Genomic DNA, 15,380 nt, shown 5'->3' on the forward strand with positions numbered 1-15,380 from the left:
AGAGGATGGCCTCAACTGGGATCTGGGGTTTATGTCACACTACAGTTGACTCCACTACACTATACACACTCACACACACATATATGCTCATACACTCACACTGACTCTTTCACATACATATTCTCTCAGCCACACACACACAACCCTCACAAGCACACCCTCTCACAGGCTTATACTCCATCACACTCTCACTCTACCAAGCACACACTCACACTCGCATACACACACACACACACACACACGCGCACGCACACACACACAGACACGCACGCACACACACACACACACACAGAGCCACAGTCACTAACACAACTTTTTACTGCAACTTTTTGACAGGTTCCACGTTTGCACTGTACAGGACAATATTGGAGAGATTTTCTGGGGAAGGGGGGAATTAGGGTACACATCTGTGTAGAACTCCAGGGAAAGTGTGGGGAGAGAGACAGTGCAGGCAGACAGTCATTTGGAGACGGTGCCTGTTTAATCACTGTAAACAAAAGACGCGATCACTGTTGGAAACACGTCTTTCATGTAATGTTTTCATCGGGACCTCGAGATCTCCTTCAGATAATCTGATTTTTGGATAATTGATATTCGGATAATCGAGGTTCCTTTGCGTAATGTTTTGGACATGCCACCATTATTGTTAGAAAGACACGATTACGAGGGAACAGCATGCAGAACGGTAAAGTTGGGCCATTTACTGCCAAATGGAGGTAAGCAGGAGGTTAACATTAGATTGAGCAGAGAATTAAGGAATGCTGTCAAAATATTAGCTAGGCTCCAATTTGAGGAGGTTAGTATAATTACTATCTTTCTCCTATCAGTGTGAGAATTAGATAAATACTTTAGAAAGAAAAATATGAAAGTTCATGGGATGCCAGGAAGGGAGATAAAATTAGTTATTAACTCCAGGTGTTCCTCGAAAATGTTCTGATATGCAAATGAGCCTACCAACTGGAGTACAAGTAATGGCTAATTACAAACGTTCCTTTGGTAGTACAGAACTTGGAGATTTGTGAAGAGGGGTTCCTGAAGCTTTTCAATCCCGCATTTATTTAAACAAATTTCAAATGATCACAATAATTTTAATTAAAAGAGGAAAGAGTGCTGTTTGGCTTTCGTGGTAGGACGGATGATGGCATCCTATCAGTGGAAATCCCATCCAAGCTAGCCAGTGACTGTAACAGCTTGAAAAGGTTTCCCTGATCGGTTTTTCCCTGAACGAATTTAAGGAACACGTCCTTGAGAGTCATAATCTCTGAATTATCGCCCATGCAATGTGCAAATTGGCTTAAGGATAAGAAAATTCGGTAAGTAAACATGTGGCATCAGCACTGGAACCAGGGGGATCTGTACCAATGGGATAGTCTCCATCTGAACCGATCTGGAACCAGTGTTCTCACTGGTTAAAGGATAAATAGGGTGGTCACTAGGACTTTAAACTAGTGAGTCGGGAGAAGGGAAAGGGAAAACAACAGGATGGTAAATAATCAGGTAAGCGGCAGGTTAGTGTATGTGCAAGAGGGTTTAAGTTCAAGGCAGGCAATGAAAGAAGTAAAAAGGAAGGAGAACTCAGGAGATATTATGAGGGATGTTGGAAATCATGAGGATAAGAAAGCTAGCATGTAGGCACTTTACCTGAATGTTTGTAGCATTTGTAACAATGTCAATAAGTTAGTGGCACAAATCATCGCGAATGAATATGATTTGGTAGCCATTACAGAGACACGATTACAGGATGGTCATGACTGGGAGTTAAATATCCAGGAGTACCAGACTATTTGGAAGGACAGACACAGAGGTGATGTAGCTCTGATATTCAAAAATGACATCAAGGCGGCGCTGAAAGATGATGTAGATTCTATGGAGAATAAGGTTGAATCCATTTGGGTGGAACTTAGAAATTCTAAGAAGAAAAAGTCACTGATAGGCATAGTCTATTGGCCACCAAATAATAACATCACATTGGGACAGGCAATAAACAAGGAAATAACCAATGCCTGTAAAAAGGGTATGGCTATTTTCATGGGGGATTTTAATCTATATGTTGATTGGTTAGACCAACTCGGTCAGGGTAGCCTTGAGGAGGAGTTCATTGAGTGTATTTGTGATAGTTTTCTTGAACGGTATGGAATGGAACCAATGAGGGAGCAAGCTCTCCTAGATCTGGTCCTGTGTAATGGACAGGAATAATTAATTACCTCATAGCTAGGGATCCTCTTGGAAGGAGTGATCACAGTATGGTTGAATTTAGAATGGAGATGGAGAGTGTGAAGATAAAATCCAATCCCAGGGTCCTGTGCTCGAAAAAGGGGGACTACAATAGAATGAAGGAGAACTTGGCTAAAGTAGACTGGAAACAAAGATTTTATGGTGGGATAGTTAATGATGAGTGGAGGACTTTCAAATAATTTTTTCAAAGTGCTCAGCAAAAGTATATTCCAGTGAAAAGAAAGCACTGTAAGAAAAGGGGTTATCTCCCATGGGTGCCTCAGGAAATAAGGGAGGCTATCAAATTGAAAGGGAAGCATACAAAGTGGCCAAAAACAGCATGAAACAAGAAGATTGGGAAAACTTTAAAGGTCAACAGAAAGCCACAAAAAGAGCTATAAAGAAAAGTAAGATAGAACATGAGAAAAAGTTAGCACAGAATATAAAGACAGACAGCAGAATTTTCTATGAATATATAAAACGAAAAAAAGTGGCTAAAGTAAACATTGGTCCTTTAGAGGATGAGAAGGGGTATTTAGTTATGGCATATGGTGAATTGGCCGAGGCATTGAACAGGTATTTTATATTGGTCTTCACAGTGGAGGATACTAATAACATGCCAGTAATTGACAAAGAGACAAAGGTAGGTGTGGATCTGGAAACAGTCATCATTACGGGAGAGGTAGTGTTGGTCAAGCTAATGGAGCTAAGAATAGACAAGTCTCCTGGCCCTGATGGAATGCATCCCAGGGTACTAAAAGAGATGGCGGGAGAAATAGCAAGTGCACTTGTGGTAATTCTTCAAATTTCCCTGGATTCTGAGGCAGTCCCAGCAGATTTGAAAACACCAAATGTGATGCCACTGTTTAAAAAGGGAGGTAGACAAATGATGGGGAATTATAGACCAATTAGCGTAACCTCTGTAGTGGGGAAGATGCTTGAGTCTATTATCAAGAAAGAAATAACAAGGCATCGCAATAGAAATTGTCCCGTTGGGCAGAGGCAGCATGGGTTCATGAAGGGCAGGCTATGCTTTTGGAATTCTACGAAGGCATTACAAGCAAGGTGGACAACAGGAACCCAGAGGATGTGATGTACCTGAATTTCCAAAAGACCTTTGACAAGATGCCGCATGAGATGCTGTTGTATCAGACAAAGATGCATGGCGTTAAGGGTAAAGCATGGATGGAGGATTAGTTGACTAACAGGAAGCAAAGAGTGGGGATAAATGAGTGCTATACTGGCTGGTAATCAGTGACTAGCATTGAGAGAGTGGTGCTGGAAAAGCACAGCAGGTCAGGCAGCATCTGGGGAGCAGGAGAATTGATGTTTCGGGCAAAATCGGTGTTGTGACCACAATTATTTACAAATTATATAGAAGATTTGGAGTTGAGGACCATGTGTAGTGTGTCAAAGTTTGCAGATGACACTAAGATGAGTGGCAAAGCAAAGTGTACAGAGTACTGGGAAACCTTGCAGAGGAACATAGATACTTTGAGTGAGTGTGCAAAGATCTGGCAGATGGAATACACCAAAATGAAGTCATCTATTTTGGTCGGAGTAACAGTAAAAAAGATTATTAGTTGAATGCTAAAAAGTTGCAGCATGCTGAGTTGCAGAGGGACCTAGGTGTCCTTATGCATGAATCACGGAGGGTTGGTCTGCAGGTGCAACAAGTAAGTAGGAAGGCAAATGGAATTTTGTCCTTCGTTGCTAAAGGGATTGAGTTTAAAAGCAGGGAGGTTATGTTGCAGCTGTGCAGGGCACTGGTGAGGCTATACCTGGAGTACTGTGTGCAGTTTTGGTCTCCTTACTTGAGAAAGGATGTACTGGCACTGGAGGGGGTGCAGAGGAGGGTCACTAGGTTGATTCCGGAGTTGAGGGGGTTGGCTTATGAGGAGACGCTGAGTAGACTGGGATTATATTCATTGGAATTCAGAAGAATGAGGGGGGAATCTTACAAAACCATATAACATTATGAAGGGAATAATTAAGACAGAAGTAGAGAGGATGTTTCCACTGGCAGGTGAAGCTAGGACAAGAGGGCATGGCCTCAAGGTTAGAGGGAGCAGATTTAGGACTGAATTGAGAAGGAACTTCTTCACCCAGAGAGTTGTGAATCTGTGGAATTCTCTGCCCTGTGAAGTGGTTGACACTACATCAGTAAATGTTTTTAAAGCTCAGGTAGCTTTTTTTGAACAATAAAGGAATGAAGGGATATGGTGAGAGAGTGGGTAAGTGGACCTGAGTCCATGAAAAGATCAGCTATGATCTTATTGAACGATGGAGCAAGCTCAAGGCGCCAAACGGCCTGCTCCTGCTGCTAGTTCTTATGTTTTTTTCCTCACATTTTTAAGCGGCATTGCCTTTTCAGAGTGAATCGTGGCAGATCGTGATTTGAAGAATATTACAACAACAAGTTGCATTTATATAATGCCTCCAGTGAGCACTCCAACAACAAAGAAACGCTAACAAGTCATAGCCAATGAACTAAGAAAATGGGGTGGTAGGGGTTTGCGGAAGCAAATGTTTTGTCAAAAGGATTAACACAGTACATAGAACATTACAGCACAGAAAAAGACTCTTCAGCCCACCAACAATGCTGTCATTCCAAACTGTCATTCCCTTCTGTCTACACATTATCTGTATCTCTATATTGCCTGGTGGTTAATGCATTTGTCTAAATGCCTCTTAAACATTGCCATTGTAGCTGCTTATCTCACCTTCATTGGCAGCACACCCCAGATACCCGCCACCCCCTGGGTAAAAAAAACTTGCCTCACATATCTCCTTTAAACTTTCTCCCTCTCACCTTAAACCTTTGCCTCCTTGCATTTGACATTTCCACCCCTAGGAAAAATAATTTGACTACCCACACTATCCATGTCTCTCATAATTTTATATATTTCAATCCATTTTGCCAAAGTGGCGAGGAGAGAAGGAGGAGTGAAACAAGGGCTGCTGGGAAGGTAAGGGCTTAATTTATATTTGGGCAGTGGCTAAACCTGAGATACTACTCGTGTAGTATCTCCCTCCTGCCCCCCCCCCCCACCTAACCGGAAGAAAAAGACCCTGTAAGGTAAGGGTTTTATTTCTTATCTTTCTTTTTCATTTATTTAAGTGCATTGTTTGGTTTTAGCTAATTCCTATAAAGCTAAGCTTACAAATGGCAGGGGACCTCAGACCTGTGGCATGTGACTCTTGCTTGATGTGGGAGCTTAGGGATGTGTCTGACATTCCTGACTCTGACACTTGCAAGAAGTGTGTCCAGCTACAGCTCTTGTTTGATGGCAGGACGGCTCTGGAGCTGCGGATGGACTCACTGTGGAGCATCCACGAAGCTGAGGAGGTCGAGGATAGTATGTTCGGTGAACTGGTCACACCGCAGGTTAGGATTTCTGAGGGAGACAGTGACTGGGTGACCAAAAGGCAGAAAAAGAATAGGAAGGCAGTGCAGGTGTCCCCTGTGGTTATCTCCCTCCAAAACAGGTATACCGTTCTGGATACTGTTAGGGGAGATGGCTCACCAGGGGAGGGCAGCAGTTGTCAAGATCATGGCACCGTGGCAGGCTCTGCTGTTCAGAAGGGCGGGAAAAAGACTCATAGGGCCATAGTCATAGGGGATTCTATTGTGAGGTGAGTAGATAGGCGGTTCTGTAGCCGAAAATGGGACTCCCGGATGGTATGTTGCCTCCCAGGTGCTCGGGTCAGGGATGTCACCGATCGGCTGCAGAGCATTCTAAAAGGGGAGGGTGAACAGCCAGTTGTCGTGGTGCATTTAGGCACCAACAATATAAGTAGAAAGTGAGATGAGGTCCTGAAAGAAGAATTCAGAGAGCTAAGAGAGAAATTACAGGGGAGGACCTCAAAGGTAGTGATCTTGGGATGACTACCAGTGCCAATTGCTAGCCAGGGTAGAAATGAAAAAATAGGCAGGATGAACACGTGGCTTGAGGGATGGTGTAGGAGGGAGGGGTTCAGATTTTTTGGATATTGGGATTGGTTCTAGGGAAGGTGGGACTATTACAAAATGGACGGTCTACATCTGAACCAGACTGGAAACAATGTCCTTGGGGGAGTTTTTGCTATTGCTATTGGGGAGGTTTTAAACTAATGTGGCAGAGGGCTGGGAACCAGAAGAGAAAACAAGTAGGCAGTGAGGTGGAGACTGGAGACATAAGCATTATGAAGATAGCATTAATAAAGGGAAGAATAGGCAGAGAACAGAAGAGAGTGGCCCTATGAGAAAAGTACTAAACCGAGCCAAGGCCAATTATATCAAAATTAGGCTGGGAAATGTGGATTGGACACAGCTACTTGAAGGGAAGTCCACATTTGAGATGTGGGAGGCTTTCAAAGATAGGTAAAGGTATTCAAAGTTTGGGAGAAGAATTGTAGCTCGGGTGCTTGTTGTTATGGTTCTGTTCGCCGAGCTGGGAATTTGTGTTGCAGACATTTCGTCCCCTGTCTAGGTGACATCCTCAGTGCTTGGGAGCCTCCTGTGAAGCGCTTCTGAGATATTTCCTCCGGCATTTATAGTGATTTGTATCTGCCACTTCCGGTTGTCCCCCTATACAAGAAGGGTAGTAGGATTATTCCGGGTAACTACAGACCAGTGAGCCTGACGTCGGTGGTGGGGAAGTTGCTGGAGAGGGTACTAAGAGATAGGATCTATTTATATATAGAAAAGAATGGGATTATCAGTGATAGGCAACATGGTTTTGTGCGGGGGAGATTGTGCCTTACCAATTTAATAGAGTTGGAGTTTCTCGAAATGGAGAAAGGTGACCAGTGGTGTTCCACAGGGGTCAGTGTTGGGGCCACTGTTGTTTGTGATATTCTTAAATGATCTAGAAGAGGGCACTGTTGGTATGATCAGAGAGTTTGCAGATGACACAAAGATTGGTGGAGTAGCAGAAAACATAAGGGACTGTCAGAGAATACAGGAGGATATAGATAGGCTGGAGAGTTGGGCAGAAAAGTGGCAGATGGCTTTCAATCCAGACAAATGTGAGGTGATGCATTTAGGCAAGTCTAATTCTAGAGCGAATTATACAATCAATGGAAGAGCCTTGGGAAAAGTTGATGGGCAGAGAGATCTGGGAGTGCAGATCCATTGTACCCTGAAGGTTGCTGCACAGGTGGATAGAGTTGTCAAGAAGGTTATAGTATGCTTGCCTTCATTGAATGGGGTATTGAGTATAAGAGCTGGCAACTCATGTTAACATTGTACAGGACGTTGGTTCGGCCGCATTTAAAATACTGTGTATAGTTCTGGTTGCCACATTACCAAAAGGATGTGGACGCTTTGGAGAGATTGCAGAGGTTTATGAGGATGTTTCCTGGTATGGAAGTGCTAGCTATGAAGACAGGTTGAGTAGGTTAGGTTTATTTTCACAAGAAAAAAGAAGATTGAGGGGGGACCTGATTGTGGTTTACAAAATCATGAAGGGTATAGACAGGGTGGATAGAGACAAGCTTTTTCCCAGGGTGAAGGATTCAATAACCAGAGGTTATGCTTTCAAAGTGAGAGGTGGAAAGTTTAAGGGGGTTACACATGGCAAGTACTTCACACAGAGTGTGGTGGGCATTTGGAACGCGTTGCCAGCAGAGGTGGTAGAGGCAGGCACGGTAGATTAATTTAAGATGTGTCTGGACAGATGCATGAGTAGGTGGGGAGCAGAGGGATACAGATGCTTAGGAATTGACCGACAGGTTTAGACAGTACATTTGGATCGACCCAGGCTTGGAGGGCCGAAGGACCTGTTCCTGGGCTGTAAATTTTCTTTGTTCTTTGTTCTTTGTACCTCCAAGACTCCATTTTAAGAATGTTTGAAGATTTGAGGATAGACATGAAGAAATTGTGGTTGGGATTTGTATACTGTTCACTAGTATTCTTAAGGCCATTGTCACTAAAGTTAAGGTGGAGGGATCAGGAGATGCACACAAGAGCAGAGTTAGAGTTCCCCAAATTATCAGAGAGAATGCAAAACTGGAGAAGAGGTTGTCTATGGTACAGTGAGTTTAAGTGATCAAGGATGGGGCTGATAGGTGAGGGACATATAAATGGTTGTGTTGTCATCAATTTTGGCTTTGTGTAAAGTGGAAGATGCAAGACAAACAAGGTGGATGCCAGAAAAAGCAGAAATGGATTCTCTGGAGTAACATGACGTAACATCTGAGAAGAGAAGCCATGGACAGTTTGTTACTTCATTGGTGCCTTTAGACCTACAAGGACTACTCGTCCTGCAATAAAACATGAAATTGGCAACACACCACATCACTAATATATTCCCTTCTTATCTGCTTCAGTCATTTCTGCTTAAGGGAAGATAGAATTAAGAATCTTTCATTCTAGGCTCATCCCCTTTAGCTTCCTACACAGAACTCAGTCTAGTCAAGAGCATCAGTACAATGGATCATAAGAAGACCATGAGATGTAGGAGTGGGTACAGACCATTCATTCCATCGAGTCTTCTCCACCATTCAGTGAGATCATGGCTGATCTGATAATCCTCAACTCCACTCTCCTGCCTTTCCCATAATCCTTGGCTCCTATCTCAGATGTTGAATATACTTATTACCCAGCCTTCCTCAGTAAAGAATGCTACTCATTCAGAATCCTCTGAGAGAAGACATTCTTCCTTATTTCTGTCTTAAATAGGTGACCTCCTATTTTGAGTCTAAACCCTCTGGTCCTAGACTGTCCCACAAAAGAAGCAACCTTTATGAATCTAAAATGTCAAAACCATAGAACCATAGAACCCCTGCAGTGTGGAAACAAGTCATTTGGCCCAACAAGTCCACACCGACCCTCCAAAGAGTATTCCGTCCAGACAACTCCCCTTAACCTATAACCCTACATTTCCCATGACTAATTCACCCAATCCACACTTCCTTGAACACAATGGACAATTTAGCAAAGCCAGTTCACCTAACCTGCACATCTCCTGCGTAGCTCCTAAAGAATCCTAAATGTTCCAATAAGGTCACCTGTCATTCTTCTAGATTCCAATATTGTACAGGCCCAACCTATTCAAACTCCCCTCAGATCATTTAGCCTTCCAATTATTTCTACCTGTTTAATTCATTCCTGCATATTCTACTGATGTATTCGTAGAAATTTCTCTGCAGTTTCTCCCAGGGTCACTGCCTGGAACCCATCTTGCGGTGGGGGGTCTTCCATGTTTTATGTTCCAGGAGACGGCCTTGTTTGGAGAAAGCTCACAACTGGGAGCATCTCAGCTCCACCCCTTAAAGTCAAATCCAACCCATTGGGTTAAAATGCTGCATCTCAGCAGGGGTTACGTAAGTGCAAAGGTAAAGGGCGATGCAGTTGAAAGGAGTCTTGCCGGTGATTAGTATGTGCTTCAGAATCAAAGACTTGATGCTGACATTGTAGATGTCCCTACACTAAATAGACTGCAGGGGTTCAAGAGGCATCTCGACACCCCTTCTCAAGGGCAATGAGAGACAGCCAATACATGCTGGTCCAGTCAATGGCCCCTGTGAATAAATTAAGATGCCACTCAGGTTGGATCTGGTGAGCACACGACCATTCAGTACATCTACAGACAGGCACTAAGAGTGAGCAAGTCTCCTGGTCAGGCATCCCACAGACCTTGCTCACCAGCTTGGACCAACCAAAAGGATGGCAATGACCCAACTCAGGAAAGCGAGGACAGGAAAGAAGACAGATGAATCTTTGTTATGTGTAAAGAAACAGGTTACTTTATATAAAGCCCCTCGGCAGCCGATTTATACACACGACCTGCTGCAAAAAAGCATTTTGAAAATGCCCAGATAAGCCGTTTTATTGATGTCAGCTCAGGTATAAGTATTGTTCGGGGCACAGGAATAATTCCTGTGCACTTCTTTAGAAATAATGCGATGGAATCCATTATGTCGACCCACAAGAGGAGGTAAGGCCTCAATTAAATGACACACTCAAAAGACAACATCTCTAGCCACCCAATACTGGCTGAGCATTGGAGTGTCAGCTTAGGTGTTTGTCTACAAGGGTCTGCCGTGGGAATTGGACTTATAACAGGCTGAATCAGAGGCCAAAATAATACCTTTTGAGTCACGACATATAGATAAGGTTCACAGAAAGGGCTATATTTCTTTTGCTTTCAATTGCTTGAGCAGGAAGGCAGCCTATGATTGACGGAGTGGGTATCAAATGTCACCATCACAACTGAAGAATAAAGAACTACCAAGCAATTTGGGAACTGTTGTGATAAAATAACATTCCCTTGAGAATTGCTTTATACCTATTGCCTTGCGTCTTTTTTTGGTTTTAATCAAGCATCCCATCCTCTCATTACAACATGCTGGCCTTGGGAACAGGAAAAACAATTCCGAGATTTGTGGAGAAAAATCTAAATTGAGATGCATAGCTAATATTGAGGAAGCCTGTGCAAAGATATGAGAGCCAAATGAATTGTGGATGCTGTAAATCAGAAATAAAAATAGAAATAGCTGGAAAAGCTCAGCAGGTCCGGCAGTCTCTGCAGAGAGAAATCAGTTAACGTTTTCGGGTCGAGTGACCTTTCCTCAGAACTGAGGTCGCTCAACTCGAAACATTAACTCTGACTTCTCACAGATGCTGCCGGACCCGCTGAGCTTTTCCAGTCGTTTCTGTTTTTGTGTCAAAGCATGTCATTAAATTTACAGAACTGCAAATGGCAACCAGATTTTGATCTTGTTAAGGGTGAGGAGTATGGAAGCTAATTGGATAATGGGAGTCTAACTATGGTGAAGGGACAAGGAAACCAGCTTTCATTACCAATCCCTAATTGCCCAGGGGGCAGTTCTGAGTCAACCAGTTGGGCTGAAGGCCTGTCTCCACACTGTAGGGAATCTAATCTAATCTACATTGTTGTGAGTCTGGAGTCACATGTAGGCCAGACATGATAAGGATGGCTGTTTCCTTCCCTAAAGGAGAACAGAATATAAAATAGAATAAAGAATAAAGAATACAATAGAATAGGAATAGAGCTAGAATAGAATTAGAATAGAATAGAAATTTACTGTTACATTTACATGAACAATACAGTGAAAGGTTTTATAAGTTGCCCCACCACAGCACCTACATCAATGACAAAAGTCATATATAATAATAATAAAAAAAGATTAAGACAAAGTTTATCACAGTTCAGTTAATGGCTCCTGGGTCCAGGGAAAGCTGATTTAGGAGTGATGTAATATCCAGAAGATGCAGCTGGGCTGAGACCACCAAGACAGGCCACTGGAATATTGGGCTGGAAACCTGCGCTAAAAAAGACCACCATTCCAAGCTGAGACCGCCAGTCCTGGACTAGGTCACGTACCAGGCTGCAGGAATACCTGGACACGGAAGACATTGAAGGCCTCCACAAGGGGACAAGACCACCACGCCAGGACAAGGCCACTGCACTGGAGACCCCCACACAGGGAGACCACCACACATGGAGACCACCACAGAGGGAGACCACCACAGAGGGAGACCACCACAGAGGGAGACCATCACACAGGGAGACCTCCACAGAGGGAGACCACCACATAGGGAGACCATCACAGAGGGAGACCACCACAGAGGGAGACCACCACACAGGGAGACCACCACAGAGGGAGACTACCACACAGGGAGACCACCACACAGGGAGACCACCACATAGGGAGACCATCACAGAGGGAGACCACCACAGAGGAAGACCTCCACAGAGGGAGACCACCACAAAGGGAGACCACCACACAGGGAGACCACCACACAGGGAGACCATCACAGAGGGAGACCACCACATAGGGAGACCACCACATAGGGAGACCACCACAGAGGGAGACCACCACACAGGGAGACCACCACAGAGGGAGACTACCACACAGGGAGACCACCACATAGGGAGACCATCACAGAGGGAGACCACCACAGAGGGAGACCACCACAGAGGGAGACTACCACAGAGGGATACCACCACACAGGGAGACCTCCACACAGGGAGACCACCACACGGGGAGACTACGACACAAGGAGACCAAAACACGGGGAGATCGCCACACGGGGAGACCTCCACCCAGGGAGACTACCACACAGGGAGACCACCACATAGTGAGACCCCTCACAAGGACACCTCCACACAGGGAGTCAACCACACGGGAAGACCACCACACAGGGAGACCACCACACGGGGAGACCAAAACAGAGGGAGACCACCACACGGGGAGACCACCACACAGGGAGACCACCACACAGGGAGACCCCCACACAGGGAGACCCCCCACACAGGGAGACCTCCACACAGGGAGACCACTACACAGGGAGACTACCACACAGGGAGACCATCACAGAGGGAGACCACCACACCGGGAGACCTCCACACAGGGAGTCAACCACACGGGGAGACCACCACACAGGGAGACCACCACACGGGGAGAGCACCGCACGGGGAGAACACCACACAGGGAGACCACCACACAGGGAGACCACCACACAGGTTGACCCCCACACAGGGAGACCACCAGACGGGGAGACCAAAATACAGGGAGACCCCCACACAGGGAGACCCCCACACAGGGAGACCACCACACAGGGAGACCACCACACAAGGAGACCCCCACACAGGGAGACCCCCAACAGGGAGACCCCCACACAGGGAGACCACCACACGGGGAGACCGCCACACGGGGAGACCACCACACGGGGAGACCACCACACGGGGAGAGCACCGCACAGGGAGACCAAAACATGGGGAGACCACCACACAGGGAGACCACCTCACATGGAGACCCCCACACAGGGAGACCATCGCACAGGGAGACCTCCACACAGGGAGACCACCTCACAGGGAGACCCCCACAAAGTGAGCCCACCACATGGTGAGACCGCCACACAGGGAGACCACCACACAGGGAGACCACCACACAGGGAGACCCCCACACAGGGAGACCACCACACAGGGAGACCACCACACAGGGAGACCATCACAAAGGGAGAGCTCCACAAAGGGAGACCACCACACAGGGAGACCACCACACAGGGAGACCCCCACACAAGGAGACCACCACACAGGGAGACCACCACACAGTGAGACCTCCACACAGGGAGACCACCACATGCGGAGAACACCACACAGGGAGACCACAACACAGGGAGACCCCCACACAGTGAGACCTCCACACAGGGAGACCACCACATGCTGAGAACACCACACAGGGAGACCACAACACAGGGAGACCCCCACACAGGGAGACCACCACACAGGGAGACCACAACACAGGGAGACCCCCACACAGGGAGACCTCCACACGGGGAGACCAAAACACGGGGAGAACAAAACACGGGGCGACCAAAACACGGGGAGACCACCAGACGGGGAGACCCCCACACAGTGAGACCACCACACAGGGAGACCTCCACACAGGGAGACCCCCACACAGGGAGACCTCCACACAGTGAGACCTCCACATGGGGAGACTATCACACAGGGAGACCACCACACAGGGAGACCCCCACACAGGGAGACCACCACACGGGGAGAGCACCGCACAGGGAGACCAAAACACGGGGAGACCAAAACACGGGGAGACCACCACACAGGGAGACCACCTCACATGGAGACCCCCACACAGGGAGACCATCGCACAGGGAGACCTCCACACAGGGAGACCACCTCACAGGGAGACCCCCACACAGGGAGACCATCGCACAGGGAGACCCCCACGCAGGGAGACCATCGCACAGGGAGACCTCCACACAGTGAGACCATCGCACAGGGAGACCTCCACACAGGGAGACCTCCACACAGGGAGACCTCCACACAGGGAGACCACCACACAGGGAGAACCCCACAAAGTGAGACCGCCACACAGGGAGACCCCCCACACAGGGATACCACCACACAGGGAGACCTCCACACAGGGAGACCACCACACAGGGAGACCCCCCACACAGGGAGACCACCACACAGGGAGAACCCCACAAAGTGAGCCCACCACATGGTGAGACCGCCACACACGGAGACCACCACACAGGGAGAGCTCCACAAAGGGAGACCATCACACAGGGAGACCATCACACTGGGAGACCTCCACACAGGGAGACCTCCACACAGGGAGACCCCCACACAGGGAGACCATCGCACAGGGAGAACCCCACAAAGTGAGACCACCACATGGTGAGACCGCCACACAGGGAGACCACCACACAGGGAGACCCCCACACAGGGAGACCACCACACAGGGAGACCACCACACAGGGAGACCACCACACAGGGAGAGCTCCACAAAGGGAGACCACCACACAGGGAGACCCCCACACAGGGAGACCACCACACAGGGAGTCCACCACACAGGGAGACCCCCACACAGGGAGAGCTCCACAAAGGGAGACCACCACACAGGGAGACCCCCACACAGGGAGACCACCACACAGGGAGACCTCCACACAGGGAGAGCTCCACAAAGCGAGACCACCACACAGGGAGACCACCACACAGGGAGAACCGCACAAAGTGAGACCACCACATGGTGAGACCGCCACACAGGGAGACCATCACACAGGGAGACCCCCACACAGGGAGAGCTCCACAAAGGGAGACCACCACACAGGGAGACCTCCACAAAGGGAGAGCTCCACAAAGGGAGACCACCACACAGGGAGACCACCACACAGGGAGATCTCCACACAGGGAGACCCCCACACAGGGAGACCATCACATGGAGACCCCCACACAGGGAGACCCCCACACAGGGAGAGCTCCACAAAGGGAGACCACCACACAGGGAGACCCCCACACAGGGAGACCACCACATGGAGACCACCACACAGGGAGACCATCACACAGTGAGACCCCCACACAGGGAGAGCTCCACAAAGGGAGACCACCACACAGGGAGACCTCCACAAAGGGAGAGCTCCACAAAGGGAGACCACCACACAGGGAGACCCCCACACAGGGAGACCACCACACAGGGAGACCACCACACGGGGAGAACACCACACAGGGAGACCACCACACAGGGAGACCCCCACACAGGGAGACCACCACACAGGGAGACTACCACACAGGGTGACCACCACACGGGGAGACCACCACACAGGGAGACCACCACACAGGGAGACCAAAACACGGGGAGACCAAAACACGGGGAGACCGCCACACGGGGGGACCGCCACATGGGGAGAC

This window comes from Chiloscyllium plagiosum, chromosome 1 (assembly GCF_004010195.1).
Source record: "Chiloscyllium plagiosum isolate BGI_BamShark_2017 chromosome 1, ASM401019v2, whole genome shotgun sequence".
Taxonomy (NCBI): domain Eukaryota; kingdom Metazoa; phylum Chordata; class Chondrichthyes; order Orectolobiformes; family Hemiscylliidae; genus Chiloscyllium; species Chiloscyllium plagiosum.